General features: G+C 40.9%; 1 long non-coding RNA gene across 1 annotated transcript; it reads left to right on the top strand.

Moving 5' to 3' along the window:
- The first annotated feature begins 867 nt into the window (after positions 1-867).
- On the top strand, positions 868-2208 carry LOC143482921 (uncharacterized). The gene is made up of 4 exons (XR_013122329.1): positions 868-1453; positions 1777-1870; positions 1958-2049; positions 2183-2208. It is a non-coding gene; the product is annotated as an uncharacterized LOC143482921 (long non-coding RNA).
- Positions 2209-10587: the final 8379 nt, after the last annotated feature.

The raw sequence follows: 10587 nt of genomic DNA, 5'->3' as shown, positions 1-10587 counted from the left end.
CCAGCGCGAGTACGAGTCAGTGATTCACCTCTCCTCTGTGTGCTTCACTCGCCTGTTAACCGTCCAGGTTCACTTGTATCCGGGACAGAGTGGATATTTAAGGTTGAACTAACTCCGAAAAGCGTTACAAGCGTAGAATTAGACTGAATAATCTGTTTTTATGGATCGGTCACATTGTCACCGATACCCAATCTAGAATTTTTTCCAATAGGGACCGATACAGATATTAATATCGGAATCGGTGCATCCCTAGTTTTAATTCTTCAAACTTAAATCACACCAAAAGCTAAAGACATATTCCCCATAAAATTACCTGACTCCGCCCCTGACGTAAAACAGCATCATGAACACTTATGTACATGAAAGGCAGTGCTGCTTACTTCATGATAGTCATTTTGGATAAATCATTTACACATTCTATTTTGCAACAACCTGAATTAGACCTACTATAAATAGTTAAAAGGCAACCTAGGAGCTAGGAATTAAGGTACCATCTCAAAGGAACTTGAACTTACGATCATCAGTAGTTGATTGATTACGTATATCGCAGAAAGCATTGCGCAGCAATCATCAAAACGTCGTCTGTCGTTTTAAACAGCGGTCGCTCCTTCAACGTCGTCTGTCGTTTTAAAACAGCGGTCGCTCCTTCAACGTCGTCTGTCGTTTTAAAACAGCGGTCGCTCCTTCAACGTCGTCTGTCGTTTTAAACAGCGGTCGCTCCTTCGTCGTCTGTCGTTTTAAAACAGCGGTCGTTCCTTCAACGTCGTCTGTCGTTTTAAAACAGCGGTCGCTCCTTCAACGTCGTCTGTCGTTTTAAAACAGCGGTCGCTCCTTCGTCGTCGGTCGTTTTAAAACAGCGGTCGCTCCTTCAACGTCGTCTGTCGTTTTAAACAGCGGTCGCTCCTTCGTCGTCTGTCGTTTTAAAACAGCGGTCGCTCCTTCAACGTCGTCTGTCGTTTTAAACAGCGGTCGCTCCTTCGTCGTCGGTCGTTTTTAACAGCGGTTGCTCCTTCAACGTCGTCGGTCGTTTTTAACAGCGGTCGCCCCTTTTATAGTCATTTTAATTGTGACGTCACCAGTGATGTTAATAACGCGTTACTTAGTAACCACCAGAGAGTAACTTTCAAAGTTTGTATACAAAGATGACGTCACGAAGATGCGCGCGCATATTGGCAACGGAAGCGTAGCATTTTTATCATTGACTTGCGTTAGCATCAGCGCTGTTTTTTAAAATATGTAGTGTTGTTCAAAATAGAGATGTCTGGTTGTTGTGTATACGGCTGTTCGAACCGTTATTCGTCGGGTAAAGGTTTATAGTTTTATCGAATACCATCTGGATCGCGTCCATTTCAGAGCAACTGGATACGGCTGTGGCTGCAGGTTATTAACAGGGTGGACTGGACAGAGGACATCATGAAGAATGCCCGCGTCTGTAGCGCCCACTTCATATCAGGTAAGGTGGATTTTCGTACATTTATTTAAGTCAGGACGTCTGGTTATAGCTGTCAATTACTCGGCCAGGGCTTAAAATAAAAATGGGCTTGTCCGAAGTGCTATTGCTAACTAGCTAGTGCAAGCACTTTCACGAGCTTCCCTGAAATCCAATAGCATACAATAAACATACTTTTTTGTTGCATTAACCAACTTCTTTTAAAACGATTACATTTAATGTTCAAAAGATGTGCACAAATACATAATTGTGCTCTTTGGGTTGTTTTCTTATTTTGTTACATATTAGTTTAAATTAATTAATAATAGTATTATTCTGCTTCACAGGATAGGCATCGATAGACTCTGAAAGCCCTGATTTTGTCCCCTCTGTTTTTGTGTACACAAAACAAAGTAAACATCCAGAGGGAAAAATTGACAGGTGAATGAAATCTTTTATAGATAGGCTGAACTAATTGTTACAGTTTAGCATAACCTTTCTAAAATTATTAATTTTTACATTACATAGGTACAGTAGAAAAAGGAAAAGGGATGAGAGGAAGACTGTGACACAACCTGCTCCACCTCTACAACCAGTGGACTGCGTTGACTCTTGCACTGGTATGGGTCATAATCATTTCATGTCTTTTTATTGTAATTTATTAATTATGCTTAATGTAAATTGTTAAAATGCACATAAGCTAATGTGGCAAATAACTTAGCTGATTGAATTTCCATTTTTTTTGTTCATAAGTTGAAGAGACTGAAGAGGTCATGGTACCACAGAAAGACTATGAAGATCTATTCACAAAACATGGTCAGCTTCAGGAAGAGTGTGTCAGCCTGCGTAAAGAATGTGAACAACTTCGGGAAGAAAATGCCAAACTTAAAGAGAAGCTGAAAAATGCACAATTCACCTGTTCAACTGTAAAGCCAGACATAACTCAGTTTGTTTTTCTCACAGGGCTTACTACTGCTATTTTTGATTGGCTTCTAGGGAAACTAGCGGGTAGTGTAAAAAATGTTACCCATAAGCTCAGTTTAGAGGATCACCTATTTATTATTTTGATGAAATTGAGAATGGGTTTTAGTAACCGCTACCTAGCCTACAAATTCAATGTTACAGACAGCACAGTATCAGGCATTTGTCGGAGCTGGTTACCTGTTATGGCACACTGCTTGAGGCCTCTCATTAAATGGCCTAGTAAACAAGCAGTCCTCAAACACATGCCAAAGATTTTCAAGAGGAACTTCAAGAGATCATCATAGACTGTACTGAAATTTTAATTAGTCGGCCTAGTAGTTTGACTGCAAGAGCACAGACCTGGTCCACATATAAACACAACAATATAATCAAATACCTAATTGGCATTTCTCCTGCAGGGTCCATAACATTTCTATCACCAGGTTGGGGTGGTCGGGTATCTGACAAACAAATAACAAAGGAATCAGGACTCCTCGAACTTTTGGAGCCTAACGATGAGGTTTTAGCAGATCGTGGATTTTTAATCAGCGAGGACTTGGCATCTTATGGTGCCACTTTACGAATTCCTAACTACACAAAGGGTAAAAAACAACTTCCAGCACATGAAGTTGACTCCTCTAGACAGCTTTCACATGTTCGCATACATGTTGAGCGTGTAATTGGACGCTGGAAAAATTTCAAAATATTACAATCTGTAATTCCAGTGTCACAGGCAGATACATTAGATGATATAGCAACTGTATGTGCAGCCCTCACAAACCTGTGCAAAACTGTTGTGCCAAACAAAAAGTAAGAATATGCTACACACATTTTAAATAAGTGCACTACTCCAATTTTATTTTTCTCTTTATTTTATTTATTGCACTAAAAATTGATGAATTGAACCAGTCACAGCTCGGATTTCACGTATGTATTTCATACATTGTATATGCATTGTCTATTGTATATACACATGAGATTTATAATTTCATTTGCCACGTTTATTAAACTGAGTACAGTAACAAATAAAATATTTTTCTACAATATATTTCTCTGTACTTTATTTTGCACAATTTTATTCATTCTAGCATGTTCACCAAAATAATCACCTCATTTCTTACACTGACGACAGAGCCAGTCTGCAGATTTTCTTTTTATCTGTGCACAACTGTAGTGGAAATGATGGTTGCATTTCACACACTCAATCATTTTGCCAAACATTGGCCTTTCACAGTGTTTGCAAACCCTCTTGGCCTTCAGTGCAGGGTCGTGTTTCCGAGTCAGGAGCTCTGGCAGCAAGAAGGAAACAAAGGTGTCTCTGGCTTTTGGTAAAACTTTGAGTAGGAACTCATCATTTCTCTCCAATCATTGCACGATGACTTCTGACTGTGTCCACAGAACAAAGTCACAGTGGCCAACACCACACACAAACATGTGAAGCTGAACTTGATAGTAGTATGGGTGTGTGTCCTTAAGTACATAAGAAGAGTCCAGGCAAAACTGTTTGTCTTCAGAACTTCCCTGGAGGCTCTCTCGATATTTGAATGGACATTTAATTTCAACAACTCCGTTGCCACAGCAGACACAACTTGTTTTTCCATCAGGTGATGACCCAAGATGTGGCTCTTTGTGGTGTACAACTAAACCAGAGGAGGTGACTGTGAAATCTTGATGGATTTTGACCATATAGTCAGTATAGCAGTTCCTTGCAGTGTCCTCCATGCTTTTCCCCCAACACACAGCTGGAACATTTAGGTGTGGTGTGTTGTATTGCATTATATCAATGAGACATTCATTGCTAATATTGTCAGTGGTGCAGACTCTGTGAAGTTTTGTGCTGGTTATACGGCCTGCTCTATATGTGTGCCATGCGCTGGAATGAGACTGCTGACGAGTGATAAGCTCAAGTCTCTCCCACTGTTGTGGCTGTGATGTCCTTTTCAGTTTGTGAAACACCTCTTCACATTTTACCTGCATTTCTTGTGGTGTGAGTTCTCTGAGGGCCTCCTCATATAAAGATGTTAAAGGATCAGGTCAATCTAGTTCTTCATTTGGGTCATTATCTGAAGAAGCTGTATCTGTATCACTGTTGTCTATACTTGTCAGCACTGCAGCATCTGGAGCAACACTGTGAAGCTCCTGGATGTCATCATCTGTCAACACTGCAATATTCAGGGTTACAAAAAAGGGCAATTACTTTGAAGCATGTAATTCTGTATCAGTACAGTAAGGATATGGGGCAGTTTCCCAGACAGGGATTAAGCCTAGTCTTGCACTACATGTTTATTTCACATTGGAAAGGAAATATAGTCTAAGATTAGGCCTAATCCCTGTCTGGGAAACCATTATTTGTTTATGCAAACTGAAAAGAATAAGGCATGTACAATAAATTATATGAAAAGGGAATCTTGTCTCTAAACCTAAACATATCTAGATCTACACATGCCTCTGGATGTAATACTGAGTTTTCCTGACTTTGAAGCTACTGAAAAGTCTGTCCCTGGTCTCTTTGGTTTGTCAAAGCTGATTTCCCTGAGTGGAGATGGCTTTACTTCTCTTCTGCACATGTCTTTCCATAGACATGGTCCCGAAGTAACTGCTGTCTTCTCAGTCCTGCCCATCCTAACCCAAATCTCAACCTTAAATAATATTGCAGCTGCATGACTACAGCACGAACCCGGTCTGAAACAAGAAGTGGGAGTTAACAGCACATATTAGCATATAGTCTTTCTTTCTCTTTCAAATAACACATGTAATACTAATGTCTGTTTTATTTTTGCATAGTAAAATCATTTATTTATACTTGTATTAAGTAGTAGTTTGTAGGGACAGTTATACCTGCTAAGTTATATTATTGTTGTCATTACGAGTAGGAGCATCTCACCTCAATTTTTGTGAGTACTTTGATAATTTTTCCTTTAAAGGACATTTTGTTGTTATTACTGATATTATAATATTAATTAAAATAGTTTTATGCAGTGCTACTTACCCTGCCATGCACGTGCAGTTTCCTGTCAGGATATAGTTATTTTGCTTATGTATGATCACCCAAGCCTCATACATTTTAGTTCTCTGTCTTTGTCTTTGACTGGGTAGAACTTGTGACTTTAAGACACAAAATTCTGGATGTATGTCACGATGCTGTACATTTAGTACATGACCACAGAGCAGATCGAATTAAATTTAAATCCCTGAGTTATGCATCATCATTGTGTGAGGATAATAGTGCAATAATGTCTTGCTACACATACATACAGTGCTTGAAAATAGTAATGTTTATTATCTTGTTTATATGGTAAAGAATTTGGATCGGCACTGTGGTGCCATGAGACAAATCTCCACTTCTGTTGCCAAAATGCGTGCGCATCTTTTTGGTTACGTTGCTCATGAAACCGTCTATATACAGTATATACACTGCTCAAAAAATAAAGGGAACACTCAAATAACACATCCTAGATCTGAATGAATGAAATATTCTCATTGAATATTTTGTTCTGTACAAAGTTGAATGTGCTGACAACAAAATCACACAAAAATCATCAATGGAAATCAAATTTATTAACCAATGGAGGCCTGAATTTGGAGCCACACACAAAATTAAAGTGGAAAAACACACTACAGGCTGATCCAACTTTGATGTAATGTCTTTAAAACAAGTCAAAATGAGGCTCAGTATTGTGTGTGGCCTCCACGTGCCTGTATGACCTCCCTACAACGCCTGGGCATGCTCCTGATGAGGTGGCGGATGGTCTCCTGAGGGATCTCCTCCCAGACCTGGACTAAAGCATCCGCCAACTCCTGGACAGTCTGTGGTGCAACGTGACGTTGGTGGATGGAGCGAGACATGATGTCCCAGATGTGCTTAATCGGATTCAGGTCTGGGGAACGGGCGGGCCAGTCCATAGCTTCAATGCCTTCATCTCGCAGGAACTGCTGACACACTCCAGTCACATGAGGTCTAGTATTGTCCTGCATTAGGAGGAACCCAGGGCCAACCGCACCAGCATATGGTCTCACAAGGGGTCTGAGGATCTCATCTCGGTACTTAATGGCAGTCAGGCTACCTCTGGTGAGCACATTGAGGGCTCCCCACACCATTATTGACCCACTGCCAAACCGGTTATGCTGAAGGATGTTGCAGGCAGCAGATCGCTCTCCACGGCGTCTCCAGACTCTGTCACGTCTGTCACATATGTTCAGTGTGAACCTGCTTTCATCTGTGAAGAGCACAAGGCGCCAGTGGCAAATTTGCCAGTCCTGGTGTTCTCTGGCAAATGCCAAGCGTCCTGCACGGTGTTGGGTTGTGAGCACAACCCCCATCTGTGGACGTCGGGCCCTCATACCATCCTCATCTTTCTTGCCACAGCTCGCATTGATGTGCCATCCTGGATGAGCTGCACTACCTGAGCCACTTGTGTGGGTTGTAGAGTCCGTCTCATGCTACCACGAGTGTGAAAGGACCACTAACATTCAAAAGTGACCAAAACATCAGCCAGAAAGCATAGGTACTGAGAAGTGGTCTGTCTTGCTAATTGCCTCTCATTTCTACCTGTTGTCTGTTCCATTTGCACAACAGCAGGTGAAATTGATTCACAATCAGTGTTGCTTCCTAACTGAACAGGTTGGTTTCACAGAAGTGTGGTTGACTTGGAGTTATATTGTGTTGTTTAAATGTTCCCTTTATTTTTTTGAGCAGTGTATATATATAAGTGGACTGGACGACACGAGTGAAAAGTGAAGCCTCCGTGAGTCAGCTGCCCTCTAGTGGCTGGCTGCAGTACAACTTTTAACCCTGCCCATTCCCATGTAAGTGAACGGGCCGGACGAGAAACTTTGAATTTTTATTACACGTAAAATAAGCAATTTTTTGAGCAATTATATTTTATAAATTCTATAAGACCCCATTGCGTTAGTCTCTCTCCCAGTGTTTTTCTCTATTTTATAGAAGTTATTAAGTGTTACTTAAAGGGGTGTGGCAATAAGGTGATTGAAAGTTAATAGCTGCGTTGATTGACATCTAATACCAGACGCTCGTGATGCCCGCTGTTCGTTTACAGAGGGCCAGGCACATTGATCTATATAGATCAATGGCCAAGCAGTTATAATTCAGCGCAATACCAGTTTCAAATGACAGTAAAATTGACCAATCATATCTTCCCTAGTGGGCCCGCTGTGGCGACGCTAGCTGTCGTTAGCGTACCACCGCTAGCTAGTTCCGATTCATTCCTTTGATGCCCTCGTGTGTGTTGTTTACATATTCCGCTCCCGAGGAACACGGAGCTGTGAACCTTATTTTGTTGGAACCTTATTTTGCTTAAGAAGTTATCTAGTACAGATATTATTGGTTATTGAATTTCTAAAGCTGTACTGTCGTCTCAATTATTTATTTATTATTATTATTTTCTTTATTGCAGTTAATTAGGAGAGGATTTTTTTTTCGCGGTGGGGGGGCAGGTTTAATGGTCACGGTTCGCTACTGATATATAGGGCAGACTATAGGGCAGTCATGGCCTAGCGGTTAGGGAACTGGTCTTGTGACCGGAGGGTCGCAGGTTCGATTTCCAGACCTGAGGCCATGACTGAGGTGCCCCTGAGCAAGGCCCTTAACCCTCAATTGCTCACTTGTATAAAAATGAGATAAAAATGTAAGTCGCTCTGGATAAGGGCGTCTGCCAAATGCCATAAATGTAAAAATATATATATATATATATATATAATATTAGGGGTGGGCATAGATTATTTTTTTAATCTAGATTAATCTAGATTAAAATGGCTCATTCAGAATATGCGTGCTACCCAAGTAATGACTAAAAGTCTTTGAGAAAGGATTTCTTAATACAGAGGGTGCATTAGAGCAGAGGCTCATCTCCTGTTTCCAAAATGCATCAATGACAAATGTTCTACTTTGATACGTGAATACGGTTTATTCAGTTAAACATGAAAATAGTACTGTATGCCTACATACTTTAAGAGGGCATATTCAGTGAAACATGAATTTGTAAGCCTACATACTGTACATTAAAAAGGGTTTTCGGCGGTGGTGACTCTTCCCCTGGGCTGCATCAGTGCTTGACACAGCGTCTGCAGCATTAGCAAACGGGTGCTTTGCGTATAAATGGTACTTCAGACTGGTAAAACAATGGAGCGCAAGTAAAAGAAATCGCGATCACACAGTCTCATTGAAAATGTAGGATTTAATGAATAAAGCGCACCAACGCAAAACCCGTGACATAATCATAAACCCGTGAAATTCATGGGCGGAGTTTAATTACATCTTTGCGGGAGTCATTTAGTTGGATTAACTCCGATTTGATCAACTCTGTCCGATAATTCCAACACTGAACATAATTTAAATCTAACAGTGTTAAAATTACTCTTTGGGAGTGAAAATCAACTCGGAAATGTTTAACTCTGAAAATTTAAGGAGAGGACGTAAACGCCATTGGCTGCAGTAAAAAATGATTGACAGCTAACTCTGGCTGATAATTGGCTTAATAAAAATTTATTGACAATGAAAGTTTAGTATCTGATTGGCTGCAGTCGAACATGATTGACACATGCTCCGCCCTTTACCCACGCCCACCGGGGCTCCGGCCTGCAGCATTACCCTTCTCCCGCCGTTCGCGGAAGTTCGCGCAAGGTGGGCTTAGCCACCGCGATGACATCATTTTCGGCGCGCGGACCCTCGCGCAATTTATCGTTTGTGTGGCCCTCTGACACAATTCAGGTTTCTCATGTGGCCCCTTGTAAAAATTAATTGCCCACCCCTGGTCTTGAGGATGGAACTTCCAGGCAAGAGGAGGAGAGGTAAACCTAAGAGTAGGTTTATGGATGCAGTGGTAGAGGATATGGCTGGTGTGTCAGTGGTGGACACTCAGGACAGGGCCAGATGGAGGAGTTTGATCCGCTGTGGCGACCGCTAAACGGGAATTGCCGAAAGAAGAAGAAGAAGAAGAAGAAGGTAAGGTAGTTATCCCTTTTTGGTTTCTATACCCTTTTGTTTGTTATTTTGGGCTTTGGTCTTTTTTGGGTCGGTCTCCGACAACGCACACACTCCTGTCCCTTATACGGTAAATCAGACATTCAATTTTCTACATTCTCCTTTTGGGAAGTTATTTCCCTTTTCTTCCCTTTCCCTTCTTGTCACGTCCGTGACAACTAGACTGGGACGTAACACATATTGAGGCTATGCGTTCATAAGTGACCGATGCAAAAAGCAGTTCTAATGTTTAGAACACTTGATGCCTTTGGGGACACTTCAGTAGCCAGGTCCCCCCCTTCAGCAGAAAACATCCAGCCATTTACATCTGATGAATTTAACATGTCAGATATTTCAGCCAGTCCATGCAACAATGGGTCAAAAGTGGATATAATTACAACTGTTGGAGTACCAAGTCTCTCCTTTGTTGCGTTTTATAACTCGGATGAAAGCTCCTACAATCTGGGTTCACTGGAAGGTAGGAATCATTTGATGTCAATCAGTGAAATAGTTGATTATTTTATAGTTTTTATTGCTACTTTTGTGAATCCTCATTTGTCAGTTTGCTTTGTTTAATGTTTGCTCTTCAAGAAATCAAATGACCTGCTGGTCTGGTACGTGATGACCAGAAGCCTCGCTCCTCCTCATCTTCAAGAATATAAGTTCATGAGTCAGAATCTCTGAGAGGAGCACACAGTTATACCAGTATTCTAAAAGTATTTAATTAGCATGAGGCTTACTGTAGTTATAATTAATCTTATCTTTTATAGCTTCACACCTTGAACCGACTGCTCTAACTGTCAGTTAAGAGAATCGTATGCTTTATTTGTGAGTCAGTTTATGGATGTGCTTGATATTCAGAAACAGACGAAGATCTAGGGGAGAAACTGCTGCAGTTTACACGAGGCGAGGGCTCAGCTACTGAACATCCCTTATAGTTATAGCACTGCCTGCAAGTGGTTGGGGTGAGAGTTTTGTTCACCGTTTATTGACATACTCTTAACAAAACACTCCTGGCAGATGTAGGGTTTTCACCTACGAATCCTTTAACTAGATTTTATTTGTTTTACCTCAATTATTAATCAGTCTCATGTTCAAATCAACCCAGAACCACAATATTTAGTTCTCAACTAAAGAAAGTAATAAACGGTTTAGTATCTGAAGCATTTACATAACTGGATTTTTTCGAGATATTGCCAACAACCACAATTGGAAT

This window comes from Brachyhypopomus gauderio, chromosome 19, assembly GCF_052324685.1.
Source record: "Brachyhypopomus gauderio isolate BG-103 chromosome 19, BGAUD_0.2, whole genome shotgun sequence".
In the NCBI taxonomy this organism is placed as follows: domain Eukaryota; kingdom Metazoa; phylum Chordata; class Actinopteri; order Gymnotiformes; family Hypopomidae; genus Brachyhypopomus; species Brachyhypopomus gauderio.
Note: the sequence above shows the minus strand (reverse complement) of the source record. Positions and strands in the feature narration are given on the sequence as shown.